The sequence below is a fragment of the Microtus ochrogaster genome, chromosome 4 (genome assembly GCF_000317375.1).
Source record: "Microtus ochrogaster isolate Prairie Vole_2 chromosome 4, MicOch1.0, whole genome shotgun sequence".
Taxonomy (NCBI): domain Eukaryota; kingdom Metazoa; phylum Chordata; class Mammalia; order Rodentia; family Cricetidae; genus Microtus; species Microtus ochrogaster.
This window is the reverse complement of record NC_022011.1, coordinates 10,639,093-10,657,688: the sequence shown is the minus strand read 5'-3', so window position 1 is coordinate 10,657,688 and position 18,596 is coordinate 10,639,093. Positions and strand designations below refer to the sequence as shown.

The 18,596-nt window shown below is 36.7% G+C and overlaps 1 protein-coding gene and 1 pseudogene across 4 annotated transcripts in view; one reads left to right on the top strand and one right to left on the bottom strand.

Moving 5' to 3' along the window:
- Window positions 1-18,596, bottom strand: part of Cdh8 (cadherin 8) — a 368,006-nt gene that overhangs the window by 85,522 nt on the left and 263,888 nt on the right. The gene's annotated exons all lie outside the window — the stretch shown is intronic.
- On the top strand, window positions 11,513-11,873 carry LOC106144381 (annotated as a pseudogene).

Below are 18,596 nucleotides of genomic sequence, written 5' to 3'. Positions count from 1 at the left end.
AGAGAGAGAGAGAGAGAGAGAGAGAATGTGTGCATGCAATCTGGTATGTGATTATCCAATAAGGCAACACACATGCTCATACCTATACAGTGCTTGTATTCTAATGTATTATTATGCAATGCAGCAACACATACACACACACACACACACACACACACACACACACACACACACACACACATACACACACAAAGACACTGGCACATGCACCCTGACAAGATTGTCCAGTGAAATTCGATCTTCACTCCCATCTCTGTGAACATAGACTTCCCTCCTCAGGCAATTTAACATAATGTGTTGGGGAGCCTGTGATGTGAGAAATACACTTTTTCTGCATCTCTGTCTTCACACATTCTTATCTCCCCACAAAAATAGTGTTCCCACACTAATCCACATTGAGATAAAACCAGGTGTTTGCAATAGCATACTTTATTAAATTTCACTGAATAAAAATGTTTGAGTTTTATCAATTTAATTCTTCATCTGTAAGGATGTTGATGAACACAGACCCAACCTCCTGTCTACACTTAACTCACCTTATTCTACCTTATTTCTGATAAGTGAATCTACAGATGGGTGAAGTTTACTGTTAGACTAAGTTTATAGATCCCCAGAGTTCTTGATTAAACAGTCATCCCAGTCAATATCCACACATAACCATTGTATTGATCATCACAAATTCCTTTGCATTAAGAGTGACAAATATTGTTAATAGTCTCAGCTTATCAAAGATATAAGAATTTGAGAAAGATTCTCACTCACTGGCTACTTGGATTGCAAAGCCAGTCCTTAATTAGAACTCCGTAGATGTGATAATAAAGCCCCAAAATGTGGAAATGTGCCTTTGTATGGACAGATAAGGAATGCAAATGTTCTTGACCTTGCCCAATCCCATATAAAGGATCACAGGCAACTAAGGAATCCTGAGAGCTGAAGAAATAGTCCTCAGAGAAGAGCACAGTAATTATATCAAATGATAATTCATGAAAACAAACATATTATATACATAGTTTATATATATATATATATAATGTGTATATATACTGTGTGTGTATGCATGCAATAGCAATTAATGAAAAATAAGCCATAAATCTGAAAAAGAGCAAGGAGAAGTATATGGGAGGTATTCAGGGAAGAAGTGGAGGGCGGTATGTGACGCAATTATATTATCTCTCAAAACTAAAAGGAAAAATCAACCCATAAAACATTTCAGTTATTGTATTTTCTTTAAAAATATTTTGAAATCCTAAACTACATCTTGTAATAGATTGCTTTTGTATTTTTCAAATCAATATGACAGTTTTACAACTTGGCTTCCAGGTTATTTGACATGTCCATGACCGCTCATGTGGCTGTCAGTAGGCATGATAGAAATGACACTGTACCTAGTGTGCATGCTAGTCAAGCCACTGATTTCTCATTCTGGTTCCATTGAAATGGATCTTTTAGAATCTGGGCAGTAGCAATAGGCAATCCACATTTAGGTTTCATTTGGGCTTCTTTATCCAAAATCATCTCCTCTAGATATTCTTCACAGCATCAATGTCTAAACCCTGTGAGGAGCACATCTTAGAAATGTCAGTCAACAGTTTTCAACAATTGATCTGACGTCATGTGCTTCAAAGACGATTCCAAAAAGTCCTGCCCATGCTTCAGAATGTTAAGTTCAACAGTGCTGCTGTTTTATCTTACAAAGTTTCAAATTGTTTGTTGTGCAACAGTGCATAACCAAAACAGCTTTTAATGACGGGAAGTAATTGCTACTGCTGTAATGACAAGTTAAAACATGTGGCATTAGCTGAGGGACAAGGTGGCATATAGGAGATGGATGCATTGGGAAGCCAGTGAAAATCAAGCAAACAAAAAATAACCCCAGGGAAAATATTTGTGAAGGAAAATGTTTGGTGAAGAAGTTAATGGTGGGATCTTGTTATGATGTTATTTAAATCAGAGAGTATATTCTTAAAATATATAGACAATAGCCTTCTCTCTTTAGTTGCTGAAATTTAGATAATGCTACCTGTTGATAAAGTCTGGAAAGAAGGAAAATACTTTGTAGGGTTAAGCCAGCCATTTTAGGGGGCGGGTTTGCCTCGGGTGAATGTTGACTGATAAATTGGGCTTGTGGAGCCTGCGCGCTCTCTTTTTTCCTGCCTTATGGGGAGATATTGTATGGAATTAGGGGAATATAAAAAAAAAGGGGGCATTAACTTGTTTGATGGGACGATTGGTATTTGTGACTTACTGTTTTTAGAAAATTATATTGGTATTGTTTCTTGTATATTGATATATTGAATATTGAATGTGAGTGTTCCTACCTCTATTTTTGTATAAGAGTATGCTTATATTGTATGGATACATCTATCATATCACAATGTACATTTCTACCTCTGATACTATTTATGTAATAACATTGTTTACATTTGATATGTAATGACATTGTTTACAGGCGAAGATCATTGTCTTCATATTGCACAGTTGTTTATTCTCTTAGTTTTCAAATTAGATAGGTTTTGAGAATTATATGTTTGTCATATTTTTAGGTTAATCAGGTCTTTTAGATACATAGAGATTATATTTAGTATAGATAGTATAATCTTCAGCCTCTTTGAAGAGTTGTAGAAAATGGCCTTTAATCTAACCTAGAATTCTGTGCCAACGAGACACAATTACTCCTGGCAACACCACTCTAATCCCGAGAGAACGTTGAGCACCAAAAACACTCCACTGGGAGCTTGTCTTCTTGGCAGAACTGGCCTTTGGGTTAAGAAAAGCCCATACCTCAACTACTGACTAAGATATGAAACAGGATTGTCTTATCTTGCCAAGACAGGGTAGGATAATTCTAAGAAAATTCCTTGCATTTGATGATGGTATGTCAGTTATGTTAGGCCTTAGCCAAAGTTGGTTGACTCAACATTGCAAACGAGACTTTGGGTGATTGCCCAGGTAGTCAGTTGTCTCTGTCATTTGTTGCACATTCTGGATAGCTCTCATTTTGTTAAGTAATATTTATTCCCTTCTCAGATCTTTGACGGAGTTGAAGATTATTTAATTGTAGTTACTTTCTACATTATTTAGACTCCTTGAAATAGAATGTCTAGAAAAACTTTTGTCTCAATATTGTTTGTTATATTTATCATTTGTTATTATTGTTTATAGTTGTATTTGGTTTAGTTCTGTCTTATTTAGACAAAAGGGGGAGATGTAGGGTTAAGCCAGCCCCTTTAGGGGGCGGGTTTGCCTCGGGCGAATGTTGACTGATAAATTGGGCTCGGGAGCCTGCACGCTCTCTTTTTTCCTGCATCCTGTGAAACGGCTACAGACGGGAACCTTGGTTCTGTAAGTTTATTTAAACATTAAAGCTGTATATATTCTTTAATATCTGCCTTGCATTTATTTACGCCAGTACAATACTTAATGAATTTGATAATCTAATTAAAGTGATTCTAGGCAGAGCCTGAATATGCAAAGTGCCATATGGATTCTTCTCCTTGCTCAAAGAAAATATGAATGAACAGAATTGAGTTAAAGGGACAACTTTCCCAGGAACCTGGACCAGCTGAATTGAAAGCCTTTTTTAATGTATTTATACATTCAGAAAAGAATTTTTTATAGTAAGAGTCTGCACTTACATGAGATACAGACTAGGATAATGGTCCTCTGATGTTAAGATCTCAGAAAGAAATGAAGTTCCTTCTGTGTTCTACGACAAAAGCTCTCTGAGAATCTTAGAGGAAGTGAATATCTCTCACTGACCCTCTGCTATCTTTTGAGCTCTGATCATGGATGTTTTGTACTAAGAAGACTTGCCCTTTAGAGATCTGTGAATGTGACTTTTTGTTTAATTAAGTGCGTTGTAAATGGGTGGATAAGATGATTAGAGAGTCTAAAGGAAACACAGTGCCATTGATTAAAAGAGAAATTGAGATGGGAAACATTGGATTCTCATTCATAAACAGCAAATGGGTTGAGAAGAGACCTCCTACTGCAAAGAGAATTTATAATTGAATTAATAGCAATGATCAAGAAAGTAAAATCGCCAGGAAGTGGTGGCACACACCTTTGATCCTAGCACTAGGGAGGCAGAGGTAGGCAGATCTCTGTGAGTTTGAGGCCAGCCTGGTCTGCAAGAGCTAGTTCCAAGACAGACACTAAAGCTACAGAGAAACCCTGTTCAAAAAACCAAAGGGAAAACAAAAAGAAAGTAAAACCAAGATCATAGAAGACACAGCCAAGAGTAAGAGTCTTATAGAGAAAATAAGCTGGAATATGTTAATCAAAGAAGGTAAACCATGCGGTAATTTGAATTCAAGAATTATTCTTTACCAGTGACTAGTGTGAGACTTTGAGACACTTCCATATTGAATAATGGTATTTCTACAATTATCCCTATCCAATGCTGCCCAAGGACTCTGAACATGTGAATTTCAGGAAACGTCCCTTTAGCTCAAAAAGATTTAGTTTAGAAGAACAACACTCCAGGTATTTGCCTCCCCCAACACTTAAAATAACACGTATTTATTTGATTTGTATGAGGAAACCCTTGACATCAAACCTCCCATTGATACGACAGAGAGCTAAATGATCAGGATGTTCTTGGCAGGTATACAAATAATTGTAGCCACGGAGGGGTTCAATTTATCTGAAAACGTGGCATAAAATTTTTTAACACTGATCCCATTGACTTCTTCCCTTGAACATGATGTCTGGTACTGCTTTTGCAGTCAAAGATAGCAGAAAGCAAGTTGTGTCAGCTTCAGCTGACTAGCCACAAGGCATGACAGGTTCAGTCTTTGTCACATACCTAGCCTTTTTACTTTTGGAAATCAGACAGCATGGATCACAGAGATCATGACACAGTTAAAAGACTGTTTCTGCGATGAATAAATGCAAGCATCAGTCTGTCTTCTTTGAATAGTCCCAGGAATCACTCACCCCTTTTATCGTGTCCTCTTAGGAGACGCTGAGTGAATAAGAAATGAGATGACCTTATCGATAGGCTCTGATTATAGAGTTTAAACGAATCAATTGAATCCATTGTTTTAAACATACTGTTTAGTCTGGAGTTCATTTTTAATTCAACATCAAATGTTTGGAAAATAGTTTTAATACCTTAACTTATGAAAATGAAACTTCTAAGTATTTAAATAGTATGTCTGATTGGATATGTTAGGCAATGTTGATCATTTGCCTTATTAGTAATGGATAGTGTAAGCATAGATTCATGCACAAAAAGAATAAGAAATAGATAGAAATAGAACTACCTGAAATTTAACATTAAATATGTAAAAAATAATTTGAAATGTGGATTGATAATAATTTTAGCATGAAAAACCATTAACATGCCGGGCGGTGGTGGCGCATGCCTGTAATCCCAGCACTCGGGAGGCAGAGGCAGGCGGATCTCTGTGAGTTCGAGGCCAGCCTGGTCTACCAAGGGAGTTCCAGGACAGGCTCCAAAGCTACAGAGAAACCCTGTCTCGAAAAACCAAAAAAAAAAAAAAAAAAAGAAAAAAGAAAAACCATTAACATGATTGGTCTTTGGGAAGAAGAAGTATAAAGAATATACAAAAATGAATTTTTTATTGTGCTATGAGTTTTCAAGGATAAAGGATAATTTCAAAATACATAATTTAAAAAAAAACTGTCCTTAAAGCATATGACAAAAACCCAGACACCTTCCCATGAAATTTATTTTTATATGATGTTTCTTAAAGCATACATCTGATACACTTGATGTATACATGAGTTGGCAATTTTTAGTTAAATTCATTCTAATGAATCTAACTCAGATCACCTTTGATCACAAAAATCAAACAAACATAACATCCTTAATTTATACGTTCTCAATTTCCAATGAAGGTACAATGATATAATGAATGCAGACTCTCAGGGTGGAGTAGTCAAGCAATCTGTATCTTATAATCTCACCAGGTAACTAAAACACCTGTTGAGGACTACTAGCCCAAAGACTTTTTAAAATAACTGTGAAATGGGTATGTAATAATATCAAGTATGTTTTAAGTAAGAACAGAACTTCTTGTTCTTACAAGAAGTTGTAAGGCTATACCAACATCACTAGAAGCTGATTAGATATGCAGAATCTGCACCCCACACAAAGGGAATGAAAATATGTGTTTTAAAAAGATTCCCACATAATTCTTGAGTACATTAAGCTTTAGAAATAGTGTCCTCGGGTATTTGTCTATCAAATATGCTACATATCCCATCATGATGCAGCTGTGTTGCCAGTGAGAATGATGTTATTTTGGTTCCCATTTAGCAAAAGAGCAGTAGTATTAAGTGGGTGTATTATTACCCATCTTATAAGGATCACAGTTCTAATATAAGCTTAAACAGGGCATAAAAACACAAGATCTATGTTTCCTGTATCCCTCCAGTATCTATGGTCATAAGTACTGTGCAAAACTGCCCATTCTTTCTTCATCTGTTGGGCCAGCTCCTAGGGGCTAACTCTAGTTTCCAACCATTTCCTGCAGGGAATGGCATGAACTGTAGACATTCTTGCCAGGGTCGAGTGCAGGTAACATTATTCACTCAGACAGCTCTGATGACATTTCTGTCCAAGCAATAATCTCAAAGCAGGAGCCTCACATCTACCACCTCAGGGTTTTCTGGCGTTAGAATGGCAGAGTATCTGCATGCTCTTCTCTGCAGATGCCCCATCGATCTTTCCATGTGAATCACAAAACACAGACTCCAAGTCTCTCAAGTACGCATTAGGTGTAAGACAATACAGTGGGGACCTGGAGTTCAAGAGGAAATCTCTTATTGTCTCTGGCTTGATTGCATGCACAGTTCCGCCACATTTGCATTCTGTGCAAGTGTGCGGACAGAATCAACTGCTGTGAAAATGCACAACTGGCACCATGAAAAGAAAAACATTTACCATTTTAGCTTCAAGATTTAACTTAAGGACCGCCCACCTCCATCCAGGCACAGGTCAGGGAACCCTGATTGCTCTTCAAGCTGATGAGGGAGAGGGACTTGATCGGGGGAGGGGGAGGGAAATGGGAGGTGGTGGCGGGGAGGAGGCAGAAATCCTTAATAAATAAATAAATTTTAAAAAATAAATAAAATAAAAATAAAAAAAACAATGAAAAAATGTAAAAAAAAAAAGAAATATGTCACAATGGATGTGATTCGTTAAAATAAAGTCATACTAGATGAGGAAAAAAAAAGATTTAACTTAAGGAAAGTGGGGGAAAATCAGAAGGGGTAGACGTTTTGAAGGTTCCTGGGGAAAAGATGTGCTCTTGTAAACCAGTTTGTGGAATGATTAAGGAGGCATGTCCACAAACTGCTTCAAAGATGTTAAGAAATGGAACTGCATTTGGTAGGTTCCACAGTTCTTCATGTGTGAGATAGTAAATGGACCAAGGTACACTCTAAAACAGAAAAACTTATGACAAACACAGATTCTATTATATATGTTGATGCTATCAGTAAGACAGGTGTGAAGATCAGTACTCAAACACGGCCTTTCCTCTTCAAGTGATAGTACGCTCCTACGATAATGACTTTACTATATACTTCTCCCAGAGAAGAGAACTGAAGGTGGAGAATATCAAATGAATTTCCCATAGCCAAACAGCAAGGAGGTGGCCTAGGCAACACTCCAACAGAGAACTCTGTGTCTGCAACTCCATTCCTTAGTGAAACAAGTGAGGAGACTTTCAAATGAGGTGAGAAGAAGCCCAAGGGTCTCTCCGAGAAATGAATACACATTAGCATCAAACCGAAAACTGCTTCTCATCATGCTTCCTTGTTCTACTTTCTCCAACAGATGGCTTTGGAGTTCACAGTGCATCTTTTGGAGAGAAGGGAAATTACAACCATCCCTTTGAACTGCTAACCCTTCAGACCATGTGTTGAAGGGCTTATGTAATGTTCATGTTTGCAGATGCATCAGAATAATGTACACACTTTCCTTAGTCTCTCTGCTACAGTTTTCCTAAACTTCTTCCGCCTACTCTGTTGTCTTGTTACTAAAGAAAAGTGCAGAGGATATAGACACATTTAGGGTGCATCTAAAGGCAAGAAGCATGATGCAGCCAAAGAAACAAATTAGTCATCAGTTCTCCAACATTTACATTAATGTGCAAAAACAATGTTCTATTTCTAGAGATTTAAATATAGCATTCATTCATGTTTGGTTATAGAAAACATTAAGATACAGTAAAGATTTCAATCATAACGACCAAAAGATGTTGAGAATTAGTGTTTTAATATTTCCAACACAATATTATAATCTCAGACATGGAAAGGCTTGACTAAACATATTATTACTTTCTTTGAGAAATATTTCCTCTATCTTTTTATCTTACTTTCCTACAAATGAAAAATAATAATTCTTAATAAAGATACTTGTCCTTACATACCTGAAAGAGCTGCTTCAAGAATTAATATTGGTAAAGAGTAATAAATTGGATGACTTAAGATAACACCTCCTATTGAATTTTTTAAACAAAATTTCCTGCAGAACCCTTCTAACCTTTATGAATTAGGCAGGCATGAGAATACAGTAGTAATGCATGTTAAAAGATTCTCTGTCATTTTAATCAAGTACTCAAATCAAATGTCTAAGTATAAAATAGATTTTAGGAGTTAACTTTATTTTTTGGAAAAGGAATGAAGATGAAAAGGATTAAAAAAACTGAATGACAACATTCACATACTACAAACTACAGCTTGCCACCTTGTTGATGGCTGAGATTATTGTCATTAAATCCAACGATTCAGTATATGAACAATTGGGTTTGTTTCTTCTGGAATTCATCAAAGCTAAAAGACATACCTATCCAGCCTTTCCCACATCTGTTGACTGTCTGTGTGCAAATTTTCAGTTGGTTTGGTTTCCCATTTTTATTTTCAGATGTTTTTTCTTTACATAATTATAGATGTACAAATGTACCTAATAATGTTCTTAGATTGTTGTGAGAGATCTAGAGTTCTTAAACTTTAAGCACAATAAGTGAAGTAACTTTATTATTTTAAAGTGTGCAATAGCACTTGATATTTGCATCAAATTTAACCAATATAAAAATACATCTGTATTAATTTTAATGCTTAGATACATATAGTTTATTGGTTATAGAAAGGATATCTAGGTGAACATTTAAAGGTCACAAGTGACATCTTTAACATTGAAGAAATTAGGCTGTTATCTGAATATATTTTGAGTTTTAGAAAATGATTTTACGTCAATTTACCGATTTGAAGGTCTCTTATTCTCACTACTGAATGTGAGGAAATTATAGAAAAAGCTATTAGGCACGTGTACATGTTATATACAGTTTACAGCAGAGGTCTGAGTTAAAATGAATCTAACATCTTTTAATAGAGTTTCAACCCATACAGTGAGGAGGAAGACCTGCAGTTACAGGCAACAGTATGCTGACTTTCACGAATAATGTTGAAAGAAAACAGACATAAGGCGGTAAGACTTTGGTAGGTATGAAGCACATCTTACAGTTAATAACACCCAACCTGAGGGCAGAGGATCACGACTGTTTCCTTGTTTCCTGTGTCCCACAGTAGCAAGCTCAGTAAGAAAATGTGTTCTGAGCATATTTAGGAAACCATTTAAAACAAAAATAAAGCAATAAAAGAAAAAAAAATAGAGTTTCAACCCATAGAGCACCAAAGCACGCTCCTCTCAGGTTCCACTGATATAATATGGGAAAAAAACCTGCAGCTGGAGGAGGAAAAGGGTGGATAGTGGCATCCTGAACTGAAGAACTATAGAACGCACATGCTGTAAATTCTTTTTTTTTTTTTTTTAATTTTTGAGACAGGGTTTCCTGTAGCTTTTTGGTTCCTGTCCTGGAACTAGCTCTTGTAGACCAGGTTGTCCTCGAACTCACAGAGATCCGCCTGCCTCTGCCTCCCGAGTGCTGGGATTAAAGGCATGCGCCACCACCGCCCGGCTACATGCTGTAAATTCTACTGCTTGCTACAATCCTAAATGTGTTTACAAGATGATTTCTGTATGATGTCTGAGTGTGTGGCTCTAGCCATACTGTTTCTGGGTAAAATAATGGTTCTTCCAACTTGATAGTGATCTGTCGTATGATCAACAGATGATACTATTGTGACACACTTTGTGTCACTATGATAGAATTACAATGTATTAATCTTTAGTTACTGCACATCACTCAATAAAATCCAAGTTATATATTTTTGAGCATCCTTGCCACTGCAGAATGACTTTAGAAATGAACAACCTTGACGAGATAACTTGAACTCTCCCATCTTTGGTTTCATTGCATTAAACACCAATACTAACATCAAAGTGGTCCATTTCATTGACTTGTTTTGTGGCTTCAATGTTATAGAGAGAAAACATACAATTTACAAACTGTAGAATATAGTGATTATGGGCAAATTTGTCTTTATCTGCGAAAGACTTCACCTCTGTGTCTTAATTTTTCAAAATGTTATGTTCACTAGGATTATGTGTTTTGTCCTCAGGATAATAGTACCAGACACTTTGTTTTCACATTCTTAAAACAGTTGTAGCTTCAATACGGACATGCATTAGTCATATCCTCAGAGGGCAACGACTTGGCAATACAGCTAATTTGGCAGTATGAAACATAAAATATTTGCCAATAGCATTTGTCCTATGTCGTACTGGTAAGGCAACAAGATGTTCTTGTGTCAAAGCCTGGTTCTGTAATGAATTAGATATGCAGTCTTATAGAGAGGAGAGAAAACAAAAATTTTTGATATTTATAATTTTGATAATATTGATAATACGCCCATGTCACTGGGCAGGTTTAAAAACTACACGATCACTCCCTAAAATGTTTGATGTCAAGCACTAACAAAAGTATGCTCAAGAAATGAATGCCTGAAGAATAAGCATCAGCTCCACTGATTTTATCACTTGATATTTTTCACACCTCATTTTAAATTTGTATAAAATAATCACCAAAAGTGGATTAAACATGGAATAGAAGACATATGGATTAGGTGTGCAATTTTTGGTATGTAATGGCCTTTTTCAAAGATCATCTGCCTAGTTTAGAACCAGTTATATTCTGAAAAACACTTAAGAGGTGGTTCCTACAGTTCATCTTTCTCTCTGGAAGGATGTTGCTGAGTCTTTTCCACTTCTATAGGATCTGCATGCTTAACTCTCTATGCATTTCTGAAAGAGTACTAACATAAAATACAAGTGTTCAGACTTGAAACCATATACACACAAACAGCAAAAACAGACTTTGAAGGCTATATTGACATATTGGTGCTTATATATACATACACACATATATAATACATACATGTACATATATGTGCAACAGTGATGAAAAAGAGGCCATCTATTTGAGAGTGTGGGAGGGGTCATGGAAGGGATTGGAGGGATGGAACTTTGGAGACACTCTGGGGAGGTAAAGGGATGGAAAAGTGATATAATGATATAATAATATTTTAATTAAAATATGTGTAAAGGGCTTTCTATGCCGATATCGCACCCCCCAACATGGTGAACGTTCCTAAGACCTGCCGTACATTCTGCAAGAAATGTGGCAAACACCAACCCCACAAAGTGACCCAGTACAAGAAAGGCAAAGATTTTTTGTATGCCCAGTGAAAGTGGCGTTATGACAGGAAACACAGTGGCTATGGTGGGCAGACTAAGCCTATTTTCAGCAAAAAGGTAAAGACTACAAAGAAGATTGTGCTGAGACTGGAATGTGTGGAGCCCAACTGCAGATCTAAGAGGATGCTGGCTATTAAGAGATGCAAGCATTTTGAACTGGGTGGTGATAAGAAGAGAAAGGGCCAAGTGATACAGTTCTAAGCTGACCTTGTTATGAAGACAATAAAATCATGAGCTTTCACTCAAAAAAAAAAATATGTGTAAAGGGAATTTAGCAATACCAATAGTCTAGACCTGGGCTGGGAGCAATATTGTCTCCTATAAATGCAAACTTTTTTGCAGCATCTTAGAATGGTAAGTTAAAATGCCAATATATTTTTTTGAGTTGCCTTACATTCACTGTGATGTTAATGGGAAGAATTTATTAAGAATGTGTTATGTATCTGTTTAATTACTCTCTATGACTGACAAAAATACCTGACAGGAAGAAGTTAGAGGGAGGATTCATTTTGACTGATTTCTGCAGAAGGTTCAGCCCACACTACTGAACTGGGACAGAATGCAATGACAGTAGTATTCTGTTATGGACAGGCTATTTCCTCTTAAGGAGGACGTACAGCAGTGAGTAGTGAAGAAACCTGGAACCCTATATAATATTCAAAGACATGTCCCCCAAGCATGGGCCTATCTCCAAAATTGATTTCACCAGTTGGAAATCAAGCATTTAATACCTAATCCTAGAGAGGATATTTCATATTCAACACATGCTCTTACTCTGTGCCAAAAACCCTACTAAGGATACATGCACTTCTGTCATTATAAGGACCCCACTTTAAAGGGGTTACTCTTAAAAGAAATCATGTGGAAATATATTTTGTAACAATATTACAGATTAATCACCTCAAACTAATTCAGTAAATAAATGTCTTCCCAAAGTAGCAGTTTCAAAAACTTTTGATGTGGGATTCCCCTCTGTATTCTGTGAATACCATTGGTGAATGAAGAAGCTGCCTTGGCTTGTTGACAGAGCAGAACTTAGGTAGGTGGGGAAAACTAAACTAAGTGCTGCGAGAAAGGAGGCAGAGTTGGAGAGAAGCCATGTAGCTACACTGGAGATAGATGCCAAAACTTTGCAGGTAAGCCACTGCCACAAGGCAATAGATAAAGATAACAAAAATATGCAAGCATATATATTATTAGCCATTTAGCAATTGCAGCAACCTGTTTCAGGATCAGGGAAAATCTCTTGTGTCACTTATGTGATCAGGATAGTGTAAAGCACAAGTAATAGCTACATATTTTTATAGCGATAGTTTTACCTGAAATTCCATGAACAATTCCTAGACTCCCAGGTCCCCTAGATTTCATTGCATCACTGGTGCAGAGGATAAAGAATTCTGATGGGTCAATTTTTTTCCCATAAGTTTTAAATATTCAATTATTTTATATAAATGACCTTTATTAGACTCATGATAAATTTGGAAATATTACAGTATAAAGCCTACAGTTATGAACAGAGACTAAAATTGAACAAGTATTCCTACCCTCCTCCCAAATGTCAGACCTTGTAGCCGATTTGCAGTCTCAAAACTTCTCATTCCTAAGCCTGTGCTCTGTATTATCATGCAAGGCTACAGCCACTGATGAGTCATTGAATAGCCACAAAGAAATCTTCGTTCCTCTCCATTCGATGAGATAAAGTAGAAAACCTTGATGTAGAATTATACTGGGCTCAAGAAAGAAGTTTACCTTTCCAATGTGATTGATAACTCCTGCAACCTTTCCAGTCTGAATGTCTCTATTGCCGATGACATGATTATAGGATACTTACCTTTAGAAAGCACCCAAAATTTTTATAAGAGAGTGATAGAAAGCCAATGATAGAAAGACAACTACACTGAATTTAAAATGGGGGAATTTTATATGTTCTCCTACATGTTTTATGATCTTCTTTCCATGTAATCAAGAAGCATTGTGATTCCCTTATTTTCCCACATATGAAGAATATCAAACATAAGTCCTTAAAGCAGGAATGATGACTGAAAAGAAGTGTTTACACTCAGTACTAACTTGCAACATCTCAAATGATTATGTATTTTCTACCCTTTATAGTCACGTCTAGATGTTCTACAATTGCATCTATATGATAAATAAAATATATAAATAAATAAAAACATATATTAAATAAAAAATATAATAAATAAAACAGGAGATCTTTGTGGAATGCTCACATTTAAAGCTGCTATAGATAAAGCTAAAGAAACCAGATCAAGCTTAACACGCCACTCATTTTCATCACAATGTTGGGGAACCTTCATGGATGTTCTTCCATTGTCCAGTGGCCTCTGATCATCTTGTTTTAATATCTGTCATGCAGTACCTCCCACTTTGACTGTGAAAAGCTCTAGAGTAGACACCACCTAGGTGGAATTCATCACCTCCTTACTTATTCTGGTGTCTGTGATTCTTGTCTCTAGCAGGGCAATATTACCCTTGCCCACAGGGGCTTCTTTCACTCCAGAAATTCACAAACTTTGTCCCTTGTTGGAATCACTGATACTTTAAGCACACATTCCGTATTTATTTTGTACATTTAGAAATGGCCTGTCTGAACTTTAAGCTCTTTATGATAGACATCATTGCAAACACCAGCACTCATTCAAAGGACAAAGTTCACAGAACTATAATGAAATCAGCACTTCTTATTTTCTCTAAGGTCTCATATTTTTAAGCTACGGGTCATTTATAGAATATGGAACTGTTTTTTATGATCCATGTCTAACCATTCTCTTCTAGTAGACATCTACATATTTTCAAATTTATTTTAGGAATTAGGTACCCTGAGTAGTCACTCCATATCAGTTTCTGTTTTATATTCATTTTGCCTTCTTTGAAATAAACAAGTGTGTGTTTCTATGGTATTTGGTTGAGTTCATCTTTGTATCTTTGTAACTGCTTCATAATTATATTGGAAATGTGAAAAACAGTTCAGCAGGAAATCAAGTGCTGACTCAGTGTGGGTATTTTTATATCCCAAGATACTGAAATATAAACAGGCAAAAAGAGTTAGATGCTGTGTCTAACATGCAATCTAATGACAAATTTTATTTAAACACCAGTAAAGAATTTTTCCATACACATATTTTTTTCACAGTGCGTTAGTTGTTTATTTGATTGTTAAACAAAGCAGATAAATAAAGCCGAGAAAGCAATGCTTTTTAAAAATAGAGTAGCTGTATGCTGAGCATGGTATGCATGCATTCACTTGAAAAGCACACTTAGAGGATTTATCATTTCATTGTTTAAAAATAGTGTATATGTTTTGTGACATGGTTACATGCATACACTCATGTGCATTATAACATAATAAAGGTTCCCTGAATTTACAGAGGGAGTTTTAGCCTTATATTAAATATCATAGTTTATTTTCACTGGTTAAAAATGAGGAAGGTCAAGAAAATTGTCCATATAGAGATAAAATATTGTTAGTACCAGCTCTCTTGAAATTCATACTTCTTTGATTGCAGTGTCCAAACTTTTCTATTCCACACTTTTTATCCAATTTTATTCTGTGTCTTTTTCTTCTAGCCCATTATCATGTATTCACGGTGAAATTATAACAGCTGGAGTGTGGCGCCAACTGCAGCAACATTCCTGGCTTAGCTTAGTGGGTAGCAAAATCACTTAGATGCCAATCTAAGCCCTCGATTCAGAGTTAAATCATTTTAGAATTAAGAAGCGAGAGTTTTTTAAGAGTGAAAATTCCTCTGCAGGAGATTTCACAAATGTAAATATTAAATTTCTCATGCTCCTCTGGATCTCCTCCATCCCAGCCGGACCCATTCAGTACTTTTAGTGGGAAGAGAAACTATGGATTCCCCAGCGTGTTCCATAATGTCTCATGACGAATTTTTTGAAAAAGGTGTTAATCCTAAATTTTGGAATAATGGGAATTTTTTTTTCATGATCAAAATTGCTCTCACCTGTATTTGCTCATGAAGATTTGGTGAAATAAGAGGGGGTGTGAGCAGATGGAAACATGTTTTACAGAGGCCCACTGTGAATTTTATTCATGTGAACTAGGTACACTTTATTAATCTTCATGAGCATATATATAATACAATTCAGAACTTGGGACTGAGACTAAAACAGATTTAGGATCAAATCCACACTCCTCAATCTATCTGGTAAGCTTGTACTTTGTCTTTGCTTTATTAAGAAAAAGAATGGAAGGCAGGGACCCACCACTATGGGAGAGCTGATCACATTAGCAAGTGATGTGGGAGTGTCATATATCAATCTGTTGATTTCATTGGTTAAGTAATAAACAAACTGCTTGGGCTCATAGCTTAGAACATAGGTGGGTGGAGTAAACAGAGCAGAATGCTGGGAGGAAGAGGAAGTGAGGTAAGACACCTCAGACAGAGACTTGACAGCTCTGCTGTCTGGAGCAGAGACGCCATGCTCCCGGCTCCTGGGCGGATGCGGGGATAGCTCTGCTCTCTGAGACACATGTGATGAAGCTCCGACCCAGGATGGACGTAGGCTAGAATCTCCCTGGTAAGTCATCTTGTGGGCTACAGCAGATTATTAGAGATGGGCTAGTCCAGGTGCAAGAGTTAGCCTAGAAGAGGCTAGATAGAAATGGGCCAAGCAGTGATTAAAAGAATACAGTGTCCGTGTAATTATTTCGGGTAAAGCTAGCTGGAGGCGGCCGGGGTGCTGGAGACGCAGCCTCCCCCCCCCCGCCCCGCTTATATTACTACAAGCAAGCATAGAGAAGATCAGAGCACTGAACATCACAGAGCGAGCGCGACACTCTCACCACTCTGTGTGCTAGTCAGTAGTACTTAGAGTCTCCACAAACATCTACTCCTCTTCAATCATTACTTCTAAACTGAAGCAGACTTCTGAGTATTCAAATTTCACCTCCAATCCAGCTTTCCTTTTAATTTGAAGTCATATTGCTGGGACTATAGAATCACTTCCTCACGCTGAAACCAGCAACATTAATCCAAAAAGGGAGCATCGTTGAAACACTTTTTTTTTCTTCAGTGATCTGTTTTAACTAGCCTTGTTAAATGATTGCAAATGTTGGTTCATAAACATATTTCCCCACTTCCCTTCTCTAGGTTATGACTGATCCTGCTCCAGAATGTATGTTCAGATCCTGAGCCCTAATTTCCTTTGCATTTGTGTGTTTGGTGCCTCAAAACCAAAAATAGCCATCATTTCCTTCTAGTTTATTTTTTGGCTGTATCTATGCCCTTCCATTTTCTTCATCTTTAGAATGTGCTCTAGGCTTAGTCCCACCTCTTGCTATGAAGAGTTTAGCTTGAAAACACAGTCAAGGCACATGAACATAAACAACTGTACTGGGAGGAGACAGCCCTCTCTACTCCAGGCATTTGTTTATTTGTGAAGATTTAGAGAAATCTGACACACGTGCGAGAAGAAGAACTGCTGTGTTTGGCAAGGTTTACAGAATTTTGGCTGTTTGGGTTGGGAAGTGGTTTCACACTTAAAACTAGGCAACACCAGTACTCAGTACTAACCGCAATTTCAACTCACATTCTTTTCCAAAATTGCTGCAACTCCAAGGTGGCCACTTCTCTTTTCTTAGCTAATAAGAGTTGCGGTATGCACACCACCAGCAGTAACTAGCTGAGTTAGTGTGGCGCTTCCTGTGACTAACAGAATAGTCTTTGAACTTGGGTTACATTGAGGATAGTCTTTGTCCTACATAGCCCTAAATATAATCCTTATAAAGGTGACTACAGATTGACTAGCAAATACCAACCCAAGTTATTATACATTAAACGTCTAACATCTTTCTACCCAGCCACTTGGTTTGGTACAGAAATGCAGGTGACTGGGGACATTCAAAGGGAATCAAGGTTGTATTTTTAGCCTCAGACCCAAAGCTTTGGATTAAAGATTCTTGTAATCAGAAAACATGCTGCACTTTCATTCTTTCGGCTTTGCTGTTCTGTAACCTGCTGCCGCTTGTTCAATACAGATCAGATTAAATGATAAACATACTTGTTGGGTAATGATGGGATGACATTGTTCCAGGCTTGCCTCCCGGCTCTTGAAGGGATGAAAAATAACGTTTACTAGATCAGAAGGCCTGGGTCTTGGGGGGGATAAAAGACAGGAGACCCAGGGCTCCTCTCCACTAACACCTTTCTAGTGGCCTCTGACTCCCCAGATTGGTTGATACTCCAGAAGAGGTCAATGTATGTACAATCAATGTTCCACAATTTTTCTACAAGAAGTGCACCTTGACACTTGCTGTTCTTATTGGGTTCAGTCAGTCACTTAGGAAAAAATAATGTCTTAAAAATTCTAGATAGCAACAATACAGGTGTGCTTTTCTGCCTGAAATTTATAATTCATAAGTGAGTGATATATATTTAAAAATCTCTTTTCAATCAGTTGATTAGCAGTGCCTGTATAGAGTCAGAATCAGTAGGGTACTTCCTAATGATGATAATTTATTTTCTTTATTTACTCCTTTATCTAGCTAACTTTTCAAGCATTTTGTTGGGTGTTTAGGATAAAATGCTGATTACAAAACAAAACATAGCTATAATATAATGATGCATATAAGATTTGGGCATGTAACTACTTTTTTGTTTTAAAGATACACTTTTAAAAAATCTCAAGATTATAAAAATAAATACTTAGAGTTGACTAGTGATTCGGATGCACTATACATGTATTGCATAGGAAACACAGCAACTTGATCTAGCTGAGAAAATTCTATAACGAACCTACAGTTTGAAGTTAAGTCATTTACCAAAAACTCAAATGCAGAAAATCATTATGTTTATTATTATTTTGCATAGAGGCTAAGTAGACTTTGAAGTCTGCTCTTTTAACTCCTGAAAGTCTTCTTTGTTTAGTGTATTTGTAAGTAACTGTACTTTCTCTTCTGGTATATATATATATATATATATAT